We start from the raw sequence: 17,324 nt of genomic DNA, 5'->3' as shown, positions 1-17,324 counted from the left end.
AAACCAACGGACGAGCCCCCACTTTGTCAAGATCAGGCTCTAAAGCCATGACAAAAATAGAAGGACACAGTTTTAACACACAAAATGGAATTTATTAACTAAACAAAAACACGGATACAACAACTAACATAACATAATACAACCATGAAGTGTGAAAGTCAGTAAGGTCAGTAGAATGAGGTGCATGTTTGGATGAATGGAACGTACTGTATGGTGTTGCTTGTTGCATGAACAAAATAGTTCTTCTATATAGGCACCTTCTCAACAAAGAGAGTGGTAGGTTTATGAAGGCGTGAAACACCTGGAACCAGGTGTCCGCAATCTCACTGACAAACGATAGCCACGCCCCCTGCAACAGAGAATAAACCAGACGCAAGGAAACAGGCCAGACCAACAGGCCATCACAAAATACATAAGGGTGAGGAAATGATGACGGAACTGGTCATTTTAGAGTAAATTTTACCTTTGAGATCTAAAAGGGTCAAATGAAAATAATGTGAATGTGTGTGCATGATGGTCTTGTAATTTATATTACTTCAAGAAGAGGCTCCATAGAAGTCTAACTTAAAAATGTAGTGGATTTAAATGATTATGAAAGGGAATCATAGAGCAGTCTGCTGTTAGAAATCTGATGAAGGACAGCAGTCATCTGCTGCCTCAAATATAGAAAACTCTAATGCAAATGTTACATTTCTCAAAATTCATTAATGGAGGTCATCGTACAACAAACCATGCCACTTCAAATTATACCTACTACTGACAAGTGGCTTAATAGGAATACAGTGTTTATCAGGATTTTAACTATTATAACAGTAAACAGATAATCTTAGATTTTTCATCTATTACAGTCTCATTGTTTTTATAATCACGCATTTGCAAACTATTCTATCTCAGACCTTTTGGTGGTTTATAGACATGTGACAATGGTGTAGTTCATTTAGCTTTTTACTTATAACTAGGGTGGCCATATGCGCCATTCATACTGGACACGTCCCAGCCAGGATTTTAATAATGCCTAAAATATCCAGGTTTTGGCTATTTGCACTGTGCAGGTTGATCATTGTGTAACATTCATGAGAGCTATAAAGAGCAGAGCAGACGGCTCCTTATGCTTTTGAATTGTTTTCACTTGTCTGTTCATTCGTCTGACTTTTTTTGGGGGGATTTTTGTGCAGCGACGCTTCAAGTCAATCGAATGAACAAACACGTGCGCATGTTTGCATCGCTTTGATAGTTCCTTCTAGAACTCACCTTCTCACACGCAGCCCCACGATCGGTCGATTATGTACAATACCTGCATGTTATTGGTCAAACTGCTCTGGATGTTTTAGGCAATATTAAAATCCTGGCTGGGACATATTCCATATGAACGGCACATATGGCCACCCTACTTTATGGTTCAAAAATCATAAATGCTGTGTTCATTTGTGATGATTATGTTGACCTAAACTTGTATAAATCGAACTTTTGTTGGCCATGGAGTTTATTTTCTGCAGTAATCCAAAAGCCAATGGAAAAGTCCTATTGGGTTTTTGTCAAGGGTAATGCTAAATTCCAGGTTGACCTATAATTCATCACAACAGCTCTATTTCATACACCGTAAGATATGAAAGCAACATAATTCAGCCTTACAAACATTTCAAACATTGTCTCCATAACAGTCCATAACATCCATACACAGTAAAAAACGTTGGGTTGTTTTTTAAACCCAACCGTTGGGTTATTGGGTCAATGTGTTGGGTTATCTTAAAATTTGTTGGGTCATTTTTTTTTCGTCGTTGGGTTATTTTTAGTTATATCCCAACTGTTGGGTTAAATATGTTTCCCGCTTCACTCCGTTCAAATTTTAAAGGTCCAGTCAGATACTCAGCGCGGACATCAGCAGCAGCCTGCATGATTATGAAAGGTAAGTAACTGTTAATATAATCGTATGATGTATATAACTGTTATAACATTAAGTAATGTTAATTAATGGTTCACACATATTAATGGCTCCTTTCTTTTACTGTTATTTTAACTTCTGCTTTGATTAATTTATGACTATTTTAAATCCTTTTACATTACTTTTTTAATGCACTGCTATACCCTACTTTATTCTGTTTATTCAACACCTATATCACCTGAAATCACAGCTTTTAGACAGGTGAGATATTTCTGTCTCCAATAGTCACACTGATACACATTTTTAGTTCTCCAACGAACAAAATATATATATTTTTTTCATCATGGTGGGGGTTTTCCAACTGATTTCCAACTATTTTTAACTGCTAAACCTAAACATAATTTTAGATTTGTTTAGCTTTAGATTTTCGATCCTTATGTCATATATAAAACATATTTCTGAAGCCACTTTTTCTTGTGATAAATATTTGTGGCTCGCCACAACAAAAGTTACTCCAGTTTATAATATCCTTGTGGGGACATTTGATCCCCACAGTTTAAGCAAAACTTGACACACACACACAAATACACCACCCTTTACGACTGATCAACAATACACCTAATAAATGATAAATATTTAATGATGTCTGGTCTAAAAATAACCTGCTTTCTCTGTATATGTATCCAAATTGTTATCTCACACATTAAATATGAGAAACTATACTGCATCTTTGGGCAGCTGAACCATAGCACTCAAGCTGCAGTCTGTCTGTCCAGCTCCATAACACTGCGTTGAGAGGCTAGCTGTGTCTGATTGCACTGTCTAGAAAACACCCATACGTACAAGCAATCACACACTGAGCACTGCAGCAGACTGCCAATTAGTGAGGAACTGTGGAGGAGCAACCGCTTCCTCACACACAGCACTCATCTGAACATGTGTCCAAGCGTGTTTTGTCGAAACAAAGTGAACCATCACCAGGGATTACCAGTATTTGCCTTATTTTGCAAGCTGACAAAATATATCTCCTTGTCCCATATCTAAATCAATCCTCCCTTCCACTGCTGTTTCACTCTGTTCTTCTTGTTTTCTGCATCCAGTTTTTACTCTCTCTCACTTTATTCACAGAAGCACTCGCTGACCTCCTCTCCCCCTCCTTCTCGCTTCACTCCTTCCCTTGTTCTCTCTTTCTAGTTTGCCCTTGACTTCATAATGCTCACTAGAATCTGCAGTAATCAAGGTGACATGCTACATACACACGCAAGGCAGTACATATGCAATTGCACACGCATACCAGCGCATATGCAAGCACGTGAAACAAAAATACTCACCAAATCCTGAATTGTGAAGACAAGACAATAGAAAAATTAAACACCCTCTTACGTTGTAGAGTCTGTGTGCTTTTGCATGTGAAAAGCATTCTACTCAAAACAATGTAGGCCTATGCTTTGGGAAGGAGCATCATGATACAACAGGTACATGCCTACATATATATACGAATACATCCAAACAGAAACACACAGCAACACTTACACATGCTAAGCTGGGGCAGACTGTGGAGTAATGGACCCCTTCACATGCTCCTCCCAAGGGAAAACTTTGTTTTGGGCATTGCTTTTTATATGGAGTGTGTGTGTGTGTGTGTGTGTGTGTAATCTTGCACATCTGTTTCATGTGCTGAGTACACAAGTGAACAAAAGATTGCACGCCTGAGTGTGTGCTGCATGTGTGTACAGAGGTAAGATGAGGACAAGGAGGTGGGTGCTGTGTTGACAGAAACAAAAATATTTTCACTGTTAGAAACCTAGTGGCTACTCACCTACACATACATGCTTTACGCATAAAAACAGCCAAGAATGCACTCCCACAGCCTCATCAGAAAGCCACAAGTATGCCTTCATTTCTATTAACCCATATTGTACTGGATCATTTAACATTATTAATAATATTACCAAAGTGCTCTAAAACGTATATATTTAAATATTTTTGTTGCATAAATTCATGCATCACATTTATAAAAGTATTCAAGTCTATTCATTTTTATTTATTAAACTGTTTTTTTATTTGCAATTTTTTAAAGGTTTGTAGGTTAAAGTGCACCCATTATAATATACATACATACATACATACATACATACACATATATATATATATATACTGTACAGACCAAAAGTTTGGAAACATTACTATTTTTTATGTTTTTGAAAGAAGTTTCTTCTGCTCATCAAGTCTGCATTTATTTGATCAAAAATACAGAAAAAAATGTAATTTTGTGATATATTATTACAATTTAAAATAATTGTTTTTAAATTTATTATACTTTAAATTATCATTTATTTCTGTGATGCAAAGCTGAATTTTAGGATCCTTATCACATGATCCTTTAGAAATCATTCTAATATGATGATTCATTATCAAAGTTGGAAACAGTTCTGCTGCTTAATATTTTTTCAGAACATGTGATACTTTTTTAGGATACTTTAATGAATAAAAAGTAAAAAAATAAAATAAACAATGTTTTTAAAATATAAATTAATGTTAATGTTAAATTGATAAAAAGTGATAGTAAAGAAAATATATTATTAGAATTTTTTTTTTTTATTTTGAATAAATGCAGTTCTTTTTAACCTTTTATTCAAAACATTTTACATTTTTTTTAAAGTATATTCAAATAGAAAACTATTATTTTAAGTTGTAATAATATTTCACAATATTACTGTTTTTTCTGTATTTTTGATCAAATAAATGCAGGCTTGATGAGCAGAAGAATCTTCATTCAAAAACATTAAAAATTGTAATGTTTCCAAACTTTTGGTCTGTACTATATATATACATTATAAAAACATTTTATTATATGAATCAATTTTTAAAAGTATTTAATTGAAGTATTTAATATTTATGTAAAAGTTTATTTTTTATAGCCACTAATTAATTTTTCTCTGTTCTATAGGTTTATGTAAAAGCAAAACCATCATTTTTAGTCACCCCTAGAGAACATGCACCCCTGGATGGGAATCACTACCATAAATAAAGCAGTTGTGAAGGACTCCCCCGGTTCACAGCAGCACAGTGCCTGCTTCTGACAGATGCCAGATCTAGCCACATGACACTCCTCCAGAAAAGCAAATCCTCCAAATATTTAGCACAGAACACACAAGTGCATTTAAACACACATACATACACACACATACACACACAAACCATTCCAAAGCCCCTCTACCTGTCTTCCGTGCTAAAAGCAATAGACTCTCTGACCTGAAAGTGTTTCCATGTTAGACTGCAACAGATATGACATATTGTGCAACCAAGTAGAAGACTGAATTAAATATTTGACTTTTTACATAGCAGAAGCTATTTTGGACCAAGCAGTCACAACTCGTGTGATGGTGTTGTGAACGTCTCTGGTCACTCTTCTGTTGATTTTAAATTCACTAGAAACCAGGTCCACAAATCTAACTTCAACCATGAAAATTTAATGTTCTCCCGCTTGTTCCCTCAGTCTTTATACAAGCTATGCTCTATTGAATCTGAAACACTGATGTTGCTTGTGAGGGTCCCCAGTGATGCTGGCCTCTCCTCTTCCATGTTCTTTCTCTTCTGTTCTTTTTTTTTCTTTAGTTTTTCCTGTAAGCAAAACATGTTCTTAACTCACCAGATCCATCGCTGTCTCTTTATCTACAACGATAATTCCAAAAACAGACAAGTATGTGTACATACAAAAATCCACATAGTTTCTGTCAGATTACATCTCTAAAACTATACCATTCTGCCTGAGAGCACTATTTTTGCGGGAAGTCGTGGCCTAATGGTTAGAGAGTCAGACTCCCAAATGAAAGGTTGTGAGTTCGAGTCCCGGGTCGGCAGGAATTGTGGGTGGGGGGAGTGCATGTACAGTTCTCTCTCCACCTTCAATACCACGACTTAGGTGCCCTTGAGCAAGGCATTGAACCCCCAACTGCTCCCCGGGCGCAGCAGCATAAATGGCTGCCCACTGCTCCGGGTGTGTGCTCACAGTGTGTGTGTGTGTGTGTTTACTGCTCACAGTGTGTGCATTTCGGATGGGTTAAATGCAGAGCACAAATTCTGAGTATGGGTCACCATACTTGGCTGAATGTCACTTCACTTTTACAGCGTTGCATTCAAGTGTATGCTAAAGCACTTCACTAACAGAATATTAGTTTGAAATACTCTGCCAACAATACAGTAAGCCTCATTGCCTGAAGAGTTCATTCTAATGTACATCTTTCCCTTAATAATTCTGTCTTGCGTCACATTAGAGATTATTCATCTTTATTCATCAGTACTTCTCCACCCACCCTTCCCACATCTCATTTGATTTAAGCCTAAAACAGACATCACACTATTGCTCAAATGCAAACATGCCATAAAAATTAAATTCGGTCCTTTCAGAAAATCTACAGTGTAAATCCTGAGCCTGGATCATCCAGACAGACAGACAGAACTAAAGCCAAACCCGAAAAATGAGCTTTACAAGGGAACATCTGTCAAAGTCTAATCAGTGCCACACAAACAGTCTCTCTCCTTCTGTCCAACACACTCACATATTTCTCCTCGGTTTCCTGATAAATCCTGAAGTCTCTTAAGGTAATATGATGTTTTCTCCATCTTGTTCACAATTGCACTTCTATTCTCTCATTTTCCAATCTCACAGTATTTAAAACGATCTGCTCATTAACATATTACGTTCATTCTTATTCACCACTTTTTTTTTTTTTTTTTTGCTCTTTGCTCATCTCTCTCCCTTTTTTTCCCACAAGCCATTGTCATATTCTGTTTCATCAAATTAAAAAAAATAAATAAATCATGGGAGCTTAGCGACAGGGAGTCAGTTAGAGATGGAAATAGAGAGACAGTAGTTATTCTCTTACCAGCCACTAGAAGTCACTTGTATTGTGTTGCGTGTGTTTGAGTGCAGTTGCTACAGATTTTAGTACAGGAGTCTTTAACAGGGCGACTGTGGTGGTACTGCAGGGGGTCTCATTTTTCAAGACAAATGTTAAATTATGAATGCAATATTTTAAAACAATACAATAATAATAACTTATTTGTATTATTTATATGACATTGTTAATTTAATAAAAGTTTATTCAGCTAAATGTATAACTCGCATTGAAACGTAAGTAAGTAAAGTTTATTTATATAGCACATTTATCACAGCAAAGCTGACCAAAGCGCTGAACATAGTCAAAGATAAACATAAAATAAACAGAACAAAACAGATTATACAGTAAAACAATGGAACATAGATAAAATCCAATTTAAAATGCCTGGGAATAAAGATATGTTTTCAACTTCATTTTAAAAGTTGTGATAGATGGTGCAAGGCGAATGTCCAGTGGAAGTTGGTTCCAGAGACAAGGGGCTGCAATAGAAAAAGCCCTATCACACTTCGTTTTTAAGCGTGAACGAGGGACAACTAAAAGAGCTCTATCAGAAGATCTTAGAGATCTGGAGGATGAAACAGGAATAAGATGATCTGAGAGATAAGATGGGGCTTGACCATTAAAAGCTTTAAAAACAAACAACAAAATTTTAAATTGAATTCTAAAATAGACAGGAAGCCAATGAAGAGAGGCTAAAACTGGTGTAATGTGATCTGTTTTCTTTTCCCCGGTCAACAGCCTTGCAGCAGCATCGTGTACCATCTGCAAGCGTGCAATGGAAGACTGAGGAAGACCCAAATATAATGAATTACAGTAGTCAAGGCGGGAGGTTATAAAAGCATGAATGACTTTCTCCAGGTCATTAAAAGTTAAAAATGATTTCAGTCTCGAGATGATCCGTAACTGATAAAAACTGTACTTGACAACTGTATTAATTTGTTTAGTTAAACAAAGTTCAGAGTCCAGAATGACACCAAGATTTCTGACCTGGGAGGAGACTGAGGGGAAATGCTTGCCAAGCTCATTTATGAGACCACTTCTCAGCTTAGGGGGGCCAAAGACAATTACTTCCGTTTTATTTTGATTAAGTCTAAGAAAGCTATTGGAAAGCCATTTCTTGATATCTTCTAGGCAGGCCAATAAGGGTTGAATGGTATCACCGGCTTTCAATGGTATGTACAACTGGGTATCATCAGCGTATAAATGAAATGAAACATTGTGTCTCCTAATAATGTCTCCAAAAGGTCGCATATATAAATTAAAAAGGAGTGACCCTAAAATGGATCCCTGAGGCACTCCACAGATAATAAGAGCAACAGATGAAGAAAACTTACCTAACTCAACAGAAAAAGACCTGTCTCTAAGATATGAATTAAACCACTGCAAAGCAATACCCCCAATACCAAACAAATTTTCTAACCGGCAGAGAAGAATATCATGATCAACTGTATCAAAAGCAGCTGTAAGATAAAGAAGCAGCAGAACTGAATTTTTACCACTATCCACTGCAAGCAAAATGTCATTGAATACTTTAAGCAAAGCAGACTCAGTGCTATGCTGGGAAGATAAACCAGATTGGAGAGGTTCTGTTAATTTAGCTGCATTTAAAAAGGAAATCAATTGTGAATATACAACTTTTTCTAAAAGTTTTGATAAAAATGAAAGCTTAGAAACAGGCCGATAATTATCAAGGCAATTTTCCTCCAAACCCTGTTTCTTAAGCAAAGGTTGCACTACAGCATGCTTAAAACATTTCGGGACTACCCCAGCACTAAGAGACGAGTTAATCAATGACTGAATGGAAGTCCCGATTTCAGAAAAAGAGGCCTTAATAATCTCAGAAGGAATGACATCAAGTGAAGAGGTAGTTTTCTTCATCTTATTGACCAAATCACAGAGTTCCCTCAAAGAAACATTTTGAAAACAAGAAAAGGAAGCCGGACCTGCCAGCGAAAACAGTGACAGATCTGATGACTGCAAGGTAAAAGAGGAGTGAATAGCTAACACTTTTTCCAGAAAAAAAAAACTGTAACAATTTTTCACAACGTTCAGTTGAGGGTTCCACATGAAACTGACAACCTGGATTAATTATTGAATTAATCGTGGAAAACAGAATTCTAGGTCTATGAGAGTGTGTATTAATCAAATCTGAAAAATACTTAGACCTAGCTGATTTTGCAGCTTTCAGAAAGTTAAACAAACATTCTTTGAAAAACTCACAAGACACAGTTAACGAATCCTGTTTCCATTTCCTCTCCGCTTGACGACATGCCCGCCTAAGAGAGCGAGCATTGTCGTCGAGCCAATAATAAGTTTTTTGCCTGGGTGACTTTAACTTAAAAGGTGCAATAACATCTAAAATATTAGAACAATTTGTATAGAGAAGAGATGTCAGTTTATCAGGCCCAATGGAAGACTCAACAGCATTCAAAATAGATCCTTCAACAGCGTTAGCATCATAGAGTTCACTAAACTGAGGAGGAATAGATGAGTTTATACAGCGAGCGTAATAGCCCAGATGTTTTTCCATAACTGCAGAATTCTCAGTATGGACAATAAAAACAATAGGGCTGTGATCAGAGAAGGAGACATCTTCTATGTTTACATCTTCTACAGCAACACCATTTGTCAAAATAAGGTCCAGAGTGTGACCATGAACATGAGTTGCTCCAATTATATGTTGCATAAAACCAAAAGATTCCAAAATATTACCAAATTCACTGACCAAGGGTCGACCTGGGCAGCACACATGTATATTAAAATCTCCCAATAATAACAGCTGATCATATGATGGCAAGATATGAGTTATAAATTCACAAAAATCTCGTATAAATGTACTGTCAAAATTAGGTGGCCTATAAATAAGCGCACAGAACACTGCAGTGGAATCAAACTCTAGCACAATATATTGTAACTCAAATGATGCATAAGTCCCGACAGAAACGGGACGTATGTTAAGGGTTTGTTTAAAAACCATGGCAACTCCACCTTGCCAGTACATCGTGGTGTACTAATAAAACAACAGTCCGGCGGACACAGTTCTTCAAAAACAGACGACTCACCAGCAGAGGCCCATGTCTCCGTTAGGAAAAGTATATCCAACTTATGTCCGAATAACGTATTAGCCTTAGCAAATTTAAATGCATGTACAAGTATATGATTAAGCTAATACATGACTAATAGCTATGCAATGAAGGCATCTGTAGATAAATGAATACAATACTCCACATGTGTTTTTATATAGGCCAAGTTTATAATGTAACAAGCAATTTAATACAGTATGTCTAAATATCTAATTGGGGTTGTTTTTCTGCTAAGGGTACAGGACGACTTCAACACATTGGGGGGCAAATGGATAAATACTGTAAAATATGGACGAGAACCTCAGCCTTCCCTCAGCCAGAACACTGAAGATAGGTCATGGATGGGTCTTCTAGCATGACAATGACCCAAAACATACCCCTAAAGCAACAAACGTGTGGCTCAAGAAGAAGCACATTAAGGTCATGGAGTGGCCTAGCCAGTCTCCAGACCTCAATCCTACAGAAAATCTGTGTAGGGAGCTGAAACTTCGATGTCAAATGACAGTCAAGAAACCTCAAGAGTCTAGAGAGGATCTGTAAAGAGGAGTGGATCAAAATCCCTCCTGAAATCTGTGCAAACCTGGTGACCAACTACAAAAAAACATCTTACCTCTGTGCTTGCCAACAGGGTTTCTGCACCAATTACTAAGTCATGTTTTGCTTAGGGATCAAATACTTATTTCACTTACTGAAATGCAAATCAATTTCTAACTTTTATATAATGTGTTTTTATGGATTTTTTGGTTGATATTCTGTCTCTATCCATAAAAATAAACCTACCATATAAAATCACAGATCCTTCAATTCTTTGTAAGTGGGCAAACTTACAAAATCAGCAGGGGATCAAATAAATATTTTCCCCACTGTATATATCCATCCTCATTGTAAACATTGTATAAAATTGTCACAGACACACAAACACACACACACACACACACACACACACACACATACGGTTGTTCCCAGGTTTCCAGTTGCACACAATTCTTACAACCACATCCACAGAGACATGCAAAATGAAAGCACTCACACTTGCTTACTTCCATGGTCAAAAATACACATAAAAAAACCACACACATATGCTCTCTCTCTCAAGCTCTCTCACACTCACACACACAAACTCTAAACTGAGAACACACCCAGCACTTATTTAAATGCATCACTCCCAAAAGGGAAATACACAGTGCTACAACTGCTTGATTAAATGATTGATCAACTGGATGATTGACTGAAGATCTTGTCATATACATCCTGTAGCCTATGTTTAATCATGTATGGTAAAACCAAGAAAAAAATATCTCATAATACCAAAATGGTTCATTAATTAATACTTCCTGTCCTGCCTAACAGAAATTTGGCCAGTATTGTTTTAGACTTTTATTAAAAGCCTTGTGTGAAGGTATCCACAGCCTCCAGACAAGGTGGGGCTGGTCTCCTCATGTCTGCAGTGTAGCTACTCTAGTCTACACCTCCTCGCCTAACTGGCTTTCCCCTCGCTCACCCCGTCTTTCTTCCTTTTAATCCGCGAATAATGTCTCCGGTGGACAGTCTAATTTAGTGCTATTAATCATTACCACACAAGACCGATCCGGTGACGTCCAGGTTCATGCCACAGACATACACACGCACGCAGCCACGCCTCCCATCTACTATCACATCACGGCTGTAATAAAATTGGCTGCAGTTGTAGCTTGTCGCACGTGCCACTGGCATTCTGATGCCACCTTCACGCACGATTAGTGCAGACGTTACGTGAGACGAAAATTTCTGGAGACACTCGCCGTTATCACAGACCAGGTTACAACACTAATAACCAAAGTCTATAAATGGCTAATAGCGTCCATGTAAAATATATTAAATATCAAGTCTACATCCTTCACATATACTTTATGGGGATATCTAATAAATCACCCCGTAACGGCTCGTTTCCTCGGTAGTGAACTCTAAAACTCTCGCGTTCACATGAAGTCGCTCCTCGAGACGCGTCACTTATATACGCTCAGATGATCACAAACCCACTGCCTTGACACAGTTAGGCGTTTACATTGTGTAGGGACTGGTTTTTTTTTTTTTTTTTGGAGAAGAGATCAACAGGGAAAGCACGTTATTTAATTATTTTTTCTTTTCAAAAATTGGTCTTAAAAACACAACAAATGTATTGGATTGACATTGAAAGCAATATATATATATATATACTGACATAAACATGGCAATAGGCGCTGGTCAATTCCTCTGTGGGAGATCGTATGGCTTGCTGTTACCTGATGTTTGCAATTACGTTTCCACACACAAATCAATACCACGAGTTCGACTTTCGTCACAATTTGTATGATTTAAAAATATCCGCCTTTAGTGTACAGAAAACAAATGGTGCAGAAGAGACTGACTTACATAAACGGTGAGAAGCCGAATTGCAGAGGGCAAGTAGTAAAATCAGACAACAACAAATCCACGCCGGTCTGCTGATGATGACATTGCCCTCTTCAAAGAGTAAAGACGGAGGTGACAGTAATTTCAAACAGTGTCAAAAAAGATTAGATGAAAAATGATATGAGAGGAGACCGAGCATCAGTGCGCTGACTGTTGGCTGCTTGTAAACAACATCCTCATCCCCATTCACCCTCCGCGCGGAGCTCGATGAGAAAGCGCTTCGCTATCCATGGTGCAGTTCACTGCGACGTTAGCGAAGAAAAAAAACATCCGTTCAAAGCAGGCCCAAAGAACCATTCACAAATGCAGTCTGTTAGTGCCTGCCGACTAACAACGAGACGACTTCATGGTAATGAATGCAGAGCCCGCAGATAAACAGATATGTCGGCGGTGGCGGCGCACTTCGCGCTGATATTAATATTAATATTAATATTCTCGCTTTAGAGCCCGTCGGTCACCGGAGAAGCAGACTGATTCCGTTCTGATGCGCGCCTCGCTCTCCTTAAATGACGTTGCATCGTGTTGCTGTTTTGTGAAGGGAGACATTTTCTGCCCTCGCAAAACTAAATATAAATTCCACCGACTGTTGTTATGCCGTGGTTGCGTTTACATTCTCATGCCTGCCCTTGCCTCCACCTTTCTGACAGCTGATTCGACGCACGTATTTACGATTTTTGTCTGCGTTCGCTGTGTGCAGACGTAAGCAGTCTGTCAGCGCGAGGCAAGCGCGCCAACGAACCCCAATACTCCACCAACAACACCGAGGAACTGAATATTCTATACCACATTTTTCTCATGCTTATCTCTCTTTTCACTTACACATTTGTGTTTAGCATATTTGAATTTAACATAAAGGCATAACCACCTTCTCTCAGTCGTGACAATCACCTAATTCACCTGAAGAGGTAGCCCACATTACAGCACTCATCCACATAATCACCTACCATCATAGACAAACTATCAACAGCAAGAACAGCTCATGAACCTCTTGCTCTCACTATCCCCACACTTAGATGATCTCCTGCATGTGCTATTCATGCAGGCATGAGAAAAATTTGTGATTTGAGTTAGAGACAAGTGAGGGAGAAACGTGAGAAGTAATACTTGAAGACATGGAGAACAAATCATAAAAATAACATTACTCACACTTCAGGATGGCAGAGAGTCATTGTGTCATCACACATTTAATTAGAGTAGCTCATGTGCATTCGACATGAGATTGCACAGAAATAATTGGAAAGCATGTAACCATTTATCAGTAATGAATCACAATTTACCTTTACACACACAAAAAAGAACTTGGTACAAAAAGGTAATGCAGACACAAGACAATGCAATAGACTTGTAAGCATGAATTTATACAAATTATGCATGGTTTGAGATATTTCTGTACATGGGATATATGAAATGGGTTATTACTCAAATGACTGCTCTATTTTTTAACTTTATATAATATTTAATGTACAATTTTCATTGTTAAATGGCAACTCTTTTAACCGACTAATTGGTGAACAATTTTTTTTGATCCAGTTCTTTTTGGAAATCAGTTGAACTGATATACACAAAACTGAACAAATCATTATCAAGACACCAGTTTAAAAGTTAGATTTTAAGGCTTCTTAACTTTGGTTGAGTCAATTACATTCATGTTTTCATTTTATTCGTATAGTGTTTTTTACAAATATCGTTTTAAAGCAGCTTTACAGAAAATGCATTAAAGGGTTAGTTCACCCTAAAATGAAAATGATGTCATTAATAACTCACCCTCATGTCGTCCCAAACCAGTAAGACCTTTTTTCATCTTCAGAAGAAAAATTAAGATTTTTTTGATGAAATTGGAGAGTTATTTGACCCTCCATAGACAGCAACTCAACTGAAATGTTCTCAGGTCCAGAAACGTATTAAATACATCGGTAAAACAGTGGCTCAACTTCAGTTTTACAATTCTACAAGAATACTATTTTTTTGAGCAAATAAAACAAAAATAACAATTTACTTAACCATTCTCCTCCACCGAGTTAAGTCTTCCACCATTTTGGAGAGTACCCAAAAATGTATTGGACGTAATCAGTGTTGTTTACATTCGGGAGAAAGTACCCTCACCGCCTGATGAGGGGAGATATATTTATATATTAATATAGGACATGGAGCTGCTGCTGCTTCAATCATCAGAGTCTGTATTGTTTTTTCATACAATGTAAAACAGTTCAATCACTCTTATGTCAATCAATGACAGTGCATCACTTCAAGAGTAGGCTAATCACAATATACAGAATTACATATACATATACAGTTTTTCTCCTTTACTACTGTTTTCCACAGACTAAGCATAGATACTATGAAATATTCACTGATAACATATATAACATTTTACACGTGAATAAATCCTAAAAATGTGGTTATGTTTTCCAGAATTATTCTTTCTGATACATTTTTAGTACAGACACTCATTTTCAATGTCATTTGGCACTTACAACTTACTCATTGCATTATTTCACCAAACCTCATCTTATTTGTGGACTTACTCTAATATTGCGCCTTCTCTCTGAGACCGCATGGTCTCCATCACTAGCATGAAATGTATAACTAGCACGCGTGACGCAGCACACAGACGTGACTTGAAGCAAACTTTTCCAGGCCTGTCATAACAGTAAACTTAAACACTTTAAACTATGTAGTTAACATTTCTTAAACTCTTACATGTCCAAAAACATACTCTCATTGGTTTTATGTAATTCATACCTGATGAGGGGAGATATATTTATATATTAATACAGGACACGGAGCTGCTGCTGCTTCAATCATCAGAGTCTGTATTGTTTGAGCAGCGTGCGTGCCCCCTCCTCAAGCAGGCGAACACTCCCAAAAGGTAAAAGCAATCAAATAATCGAACGATGGAGCAGGGAACATTAATCGTCAACGAAATAACCACTAAAAACATTTAAGAAATACATTCTCTTGTCATCACATCTTACATATCATATATTTATTTACTACTATTTATCTACTTATTTATTTACAATTATCTACTTTTGTAACCACCACAAAACGCGGACAGGAACATAATCTGCGAAATAAGCATTGTTTACGCATGGGGAAAGCGTGCATTGTAATACTAGCTAAAATTGTGGAAGACATAACTCTGGGGAAAAGAATGGTTGAGTAAATTGTTATTTGTTTTCTTTGCGAAAAAAAAAATATTCTCTTAGCATCGCAAAACTGAAGTTGAGCCACTGACGTTTTACTGATGCATTTAATATGTTTCTGGACCTGGGAACATTTCAGTTGCATTGCTGCCTATGAAGAGTCAGATAGCTCACAGATTACAAAAATATCTTCATTTGTGTTCCAAAGATGAATGAAGGTCTTAGGAGTTAGGAACAACAAATGAGGGTGAGTAATTAATGACATCGTTTTCAATTTGGGGTGAACTAACCCTTTAAGAGTGATCTGTTATCAAAGGTGACTGTCAAAGTAATGTTCTGAGATAATGCAAATCCTGCATTAGTAATGTCTCCATATGAATATAGAGACCATGAACAAACAAACAAACAAACAAACAAAAAAAGTGTGTGTGTGTGTGTTGTGATCATAATAAATTGCAATTAAGGAGCATTTAGCAGTTTTATATATTGATTCATAACTGTGACATGAATGACGGGGAAAACCAATTCAGGTCTAAAATTTCTGGAGAAATACATTTCATCTCAATGCTAGTTTCTTGGCTTGTAAAAAGTGCACAACCTGGTGCTTCAAAACTCTGCTTCATGGGCACACAAAAGAATAGACTTACAACAAAAAAATGTGTACTACGGGATATCTCTAAGGTTCATCCTTTGACTAGAAAAAAAACAGGTGACACACTAAAATGTGAAGTTCTTAGTTTATACCAGCGTTTAGTTTCTCCACTGATAGGAAAAGGACAACAACCACTTCTTGAATTTATACAGTTTATTTATATAACAATTTACTCACAATAATAAAATAGGCAATAGAAAAAAAAAGGTAAAAAAAAACAACTCACTGGTCAGTTAATGCTGCAACACAATTCACCACAATTCATCAGCTTAAATCTATACTCCAAATTCCATCCTACATCAATATATAAAATCAAAGCATAAAAATGAAATGAATAAAAAAAAGAGTTCGTCAGTCTGTAGTCAAATCCCAAACCACATTCAAGGTCTATGGGCCTTATATGGAAATCCGCCAGATGAGCGGACCACGGAAGAGAGTGCTGATTCAGATGAGGTACCGTAGTCTAAATAGTCTGTCCCTTTACGCAGCTCCGTGATTCCAATGCAAACGGCGGCAGCACTGAGGAGGAATAAACGTAGCCCTTAGTCTCACGCAAATTTATAGTACAGCTCTCGCACACACACATAAGTTGATAGGCAGGACAACTTTCCTTTACTTAGCTCAGATCAGGCGTTGAATCCACCGCATGAACCTCTGCGTCCCTCTTCTGATCCGCTTTCACTTATCTCCAGTATGCGTTGTACTCAGATCCGTGCCCACTGTTCGTCTGGCTGTGACTTCCTGAAATCAATCGCAGCGATCTGTGTTCCTTTCCCGTACGTTCAGCTCGCGGTATGCGTGCGTTCCTCCGTACCCCTTCACTCTGCCCCCCGCTCCCTTGTTTCTCGCTTGCCTTCTCTTATACCAACTGCCGCACCTGTCCTTAATTACTCCATTAGTCCGGGCAGGCTGTCAAATGCCACCAATGTCACAGCAAGAGGGTTGGGTCTGTCAATCATAACTGTTCGGAAGTATTTAGACCCACACATAAGCAACCCGTGACACAGCATTAAATAATCAAAATACACACACAAACCAAATCAATTACATGGGTGAAATAAACAACACACAAAAGGGTTCAATACTATAGACAGACAGATGTTCCACATTTGACATTTCCCCCCCTCTTTAATAGAGGTCGTCCCGACCCCTTACTTACTGCGATAGCGGGCTGGGGGCATTCCCAAATTGAGGCGCTCGGAGCGACGTACAGTAGGCAAGCTAGCC

The 17,324-nt window shown here is 37.6% G+C and overlaps 1 protein-coding gene across 1 annotated transcript in view; it reads right to left on the bottom strand.

The window, feature by feature from the left end:
- The window catches only part of LOC132139526 (neuronal tyrosine-phosphorylated phosphoinositide-3-kinase adapter 1-like), a 61,990-nt gene extending 48,998 nt beyond the window's left edge, over positions 1–12,992 (bottom strand). Inside the window, exon 1 of the mRNA XM_059547938.1 lies at positions 12,261–12,992. The gene's annotated coding sequence lies outside the window, so the exon portion shown is untranslated. The remainder of the gene's footprint in view (positions 1–12,260) is intronic.
- Positions 12,993–17,324: the final 4,332 nt, after the last annotated feature.

The sequence above is a fragment of the Carassius carassius genome, chromosome 4 (assembly GCF_963082965.1).
Source record: "Carassius carassius chromosome 4, fCarCar2.1, whole genome shotgun sequence".
In the NCBI taxonomy this organism is placed as follows: domain Eukaryota; kingdom Metazoa; phylum Chordata; class Actinopteri; order Cypriniformes; family Cyprinidae; genus Carassius; species Carassius carassius.
This window is presented reverse-complemented; position numbering and strand designations above follow the sequence as displayed.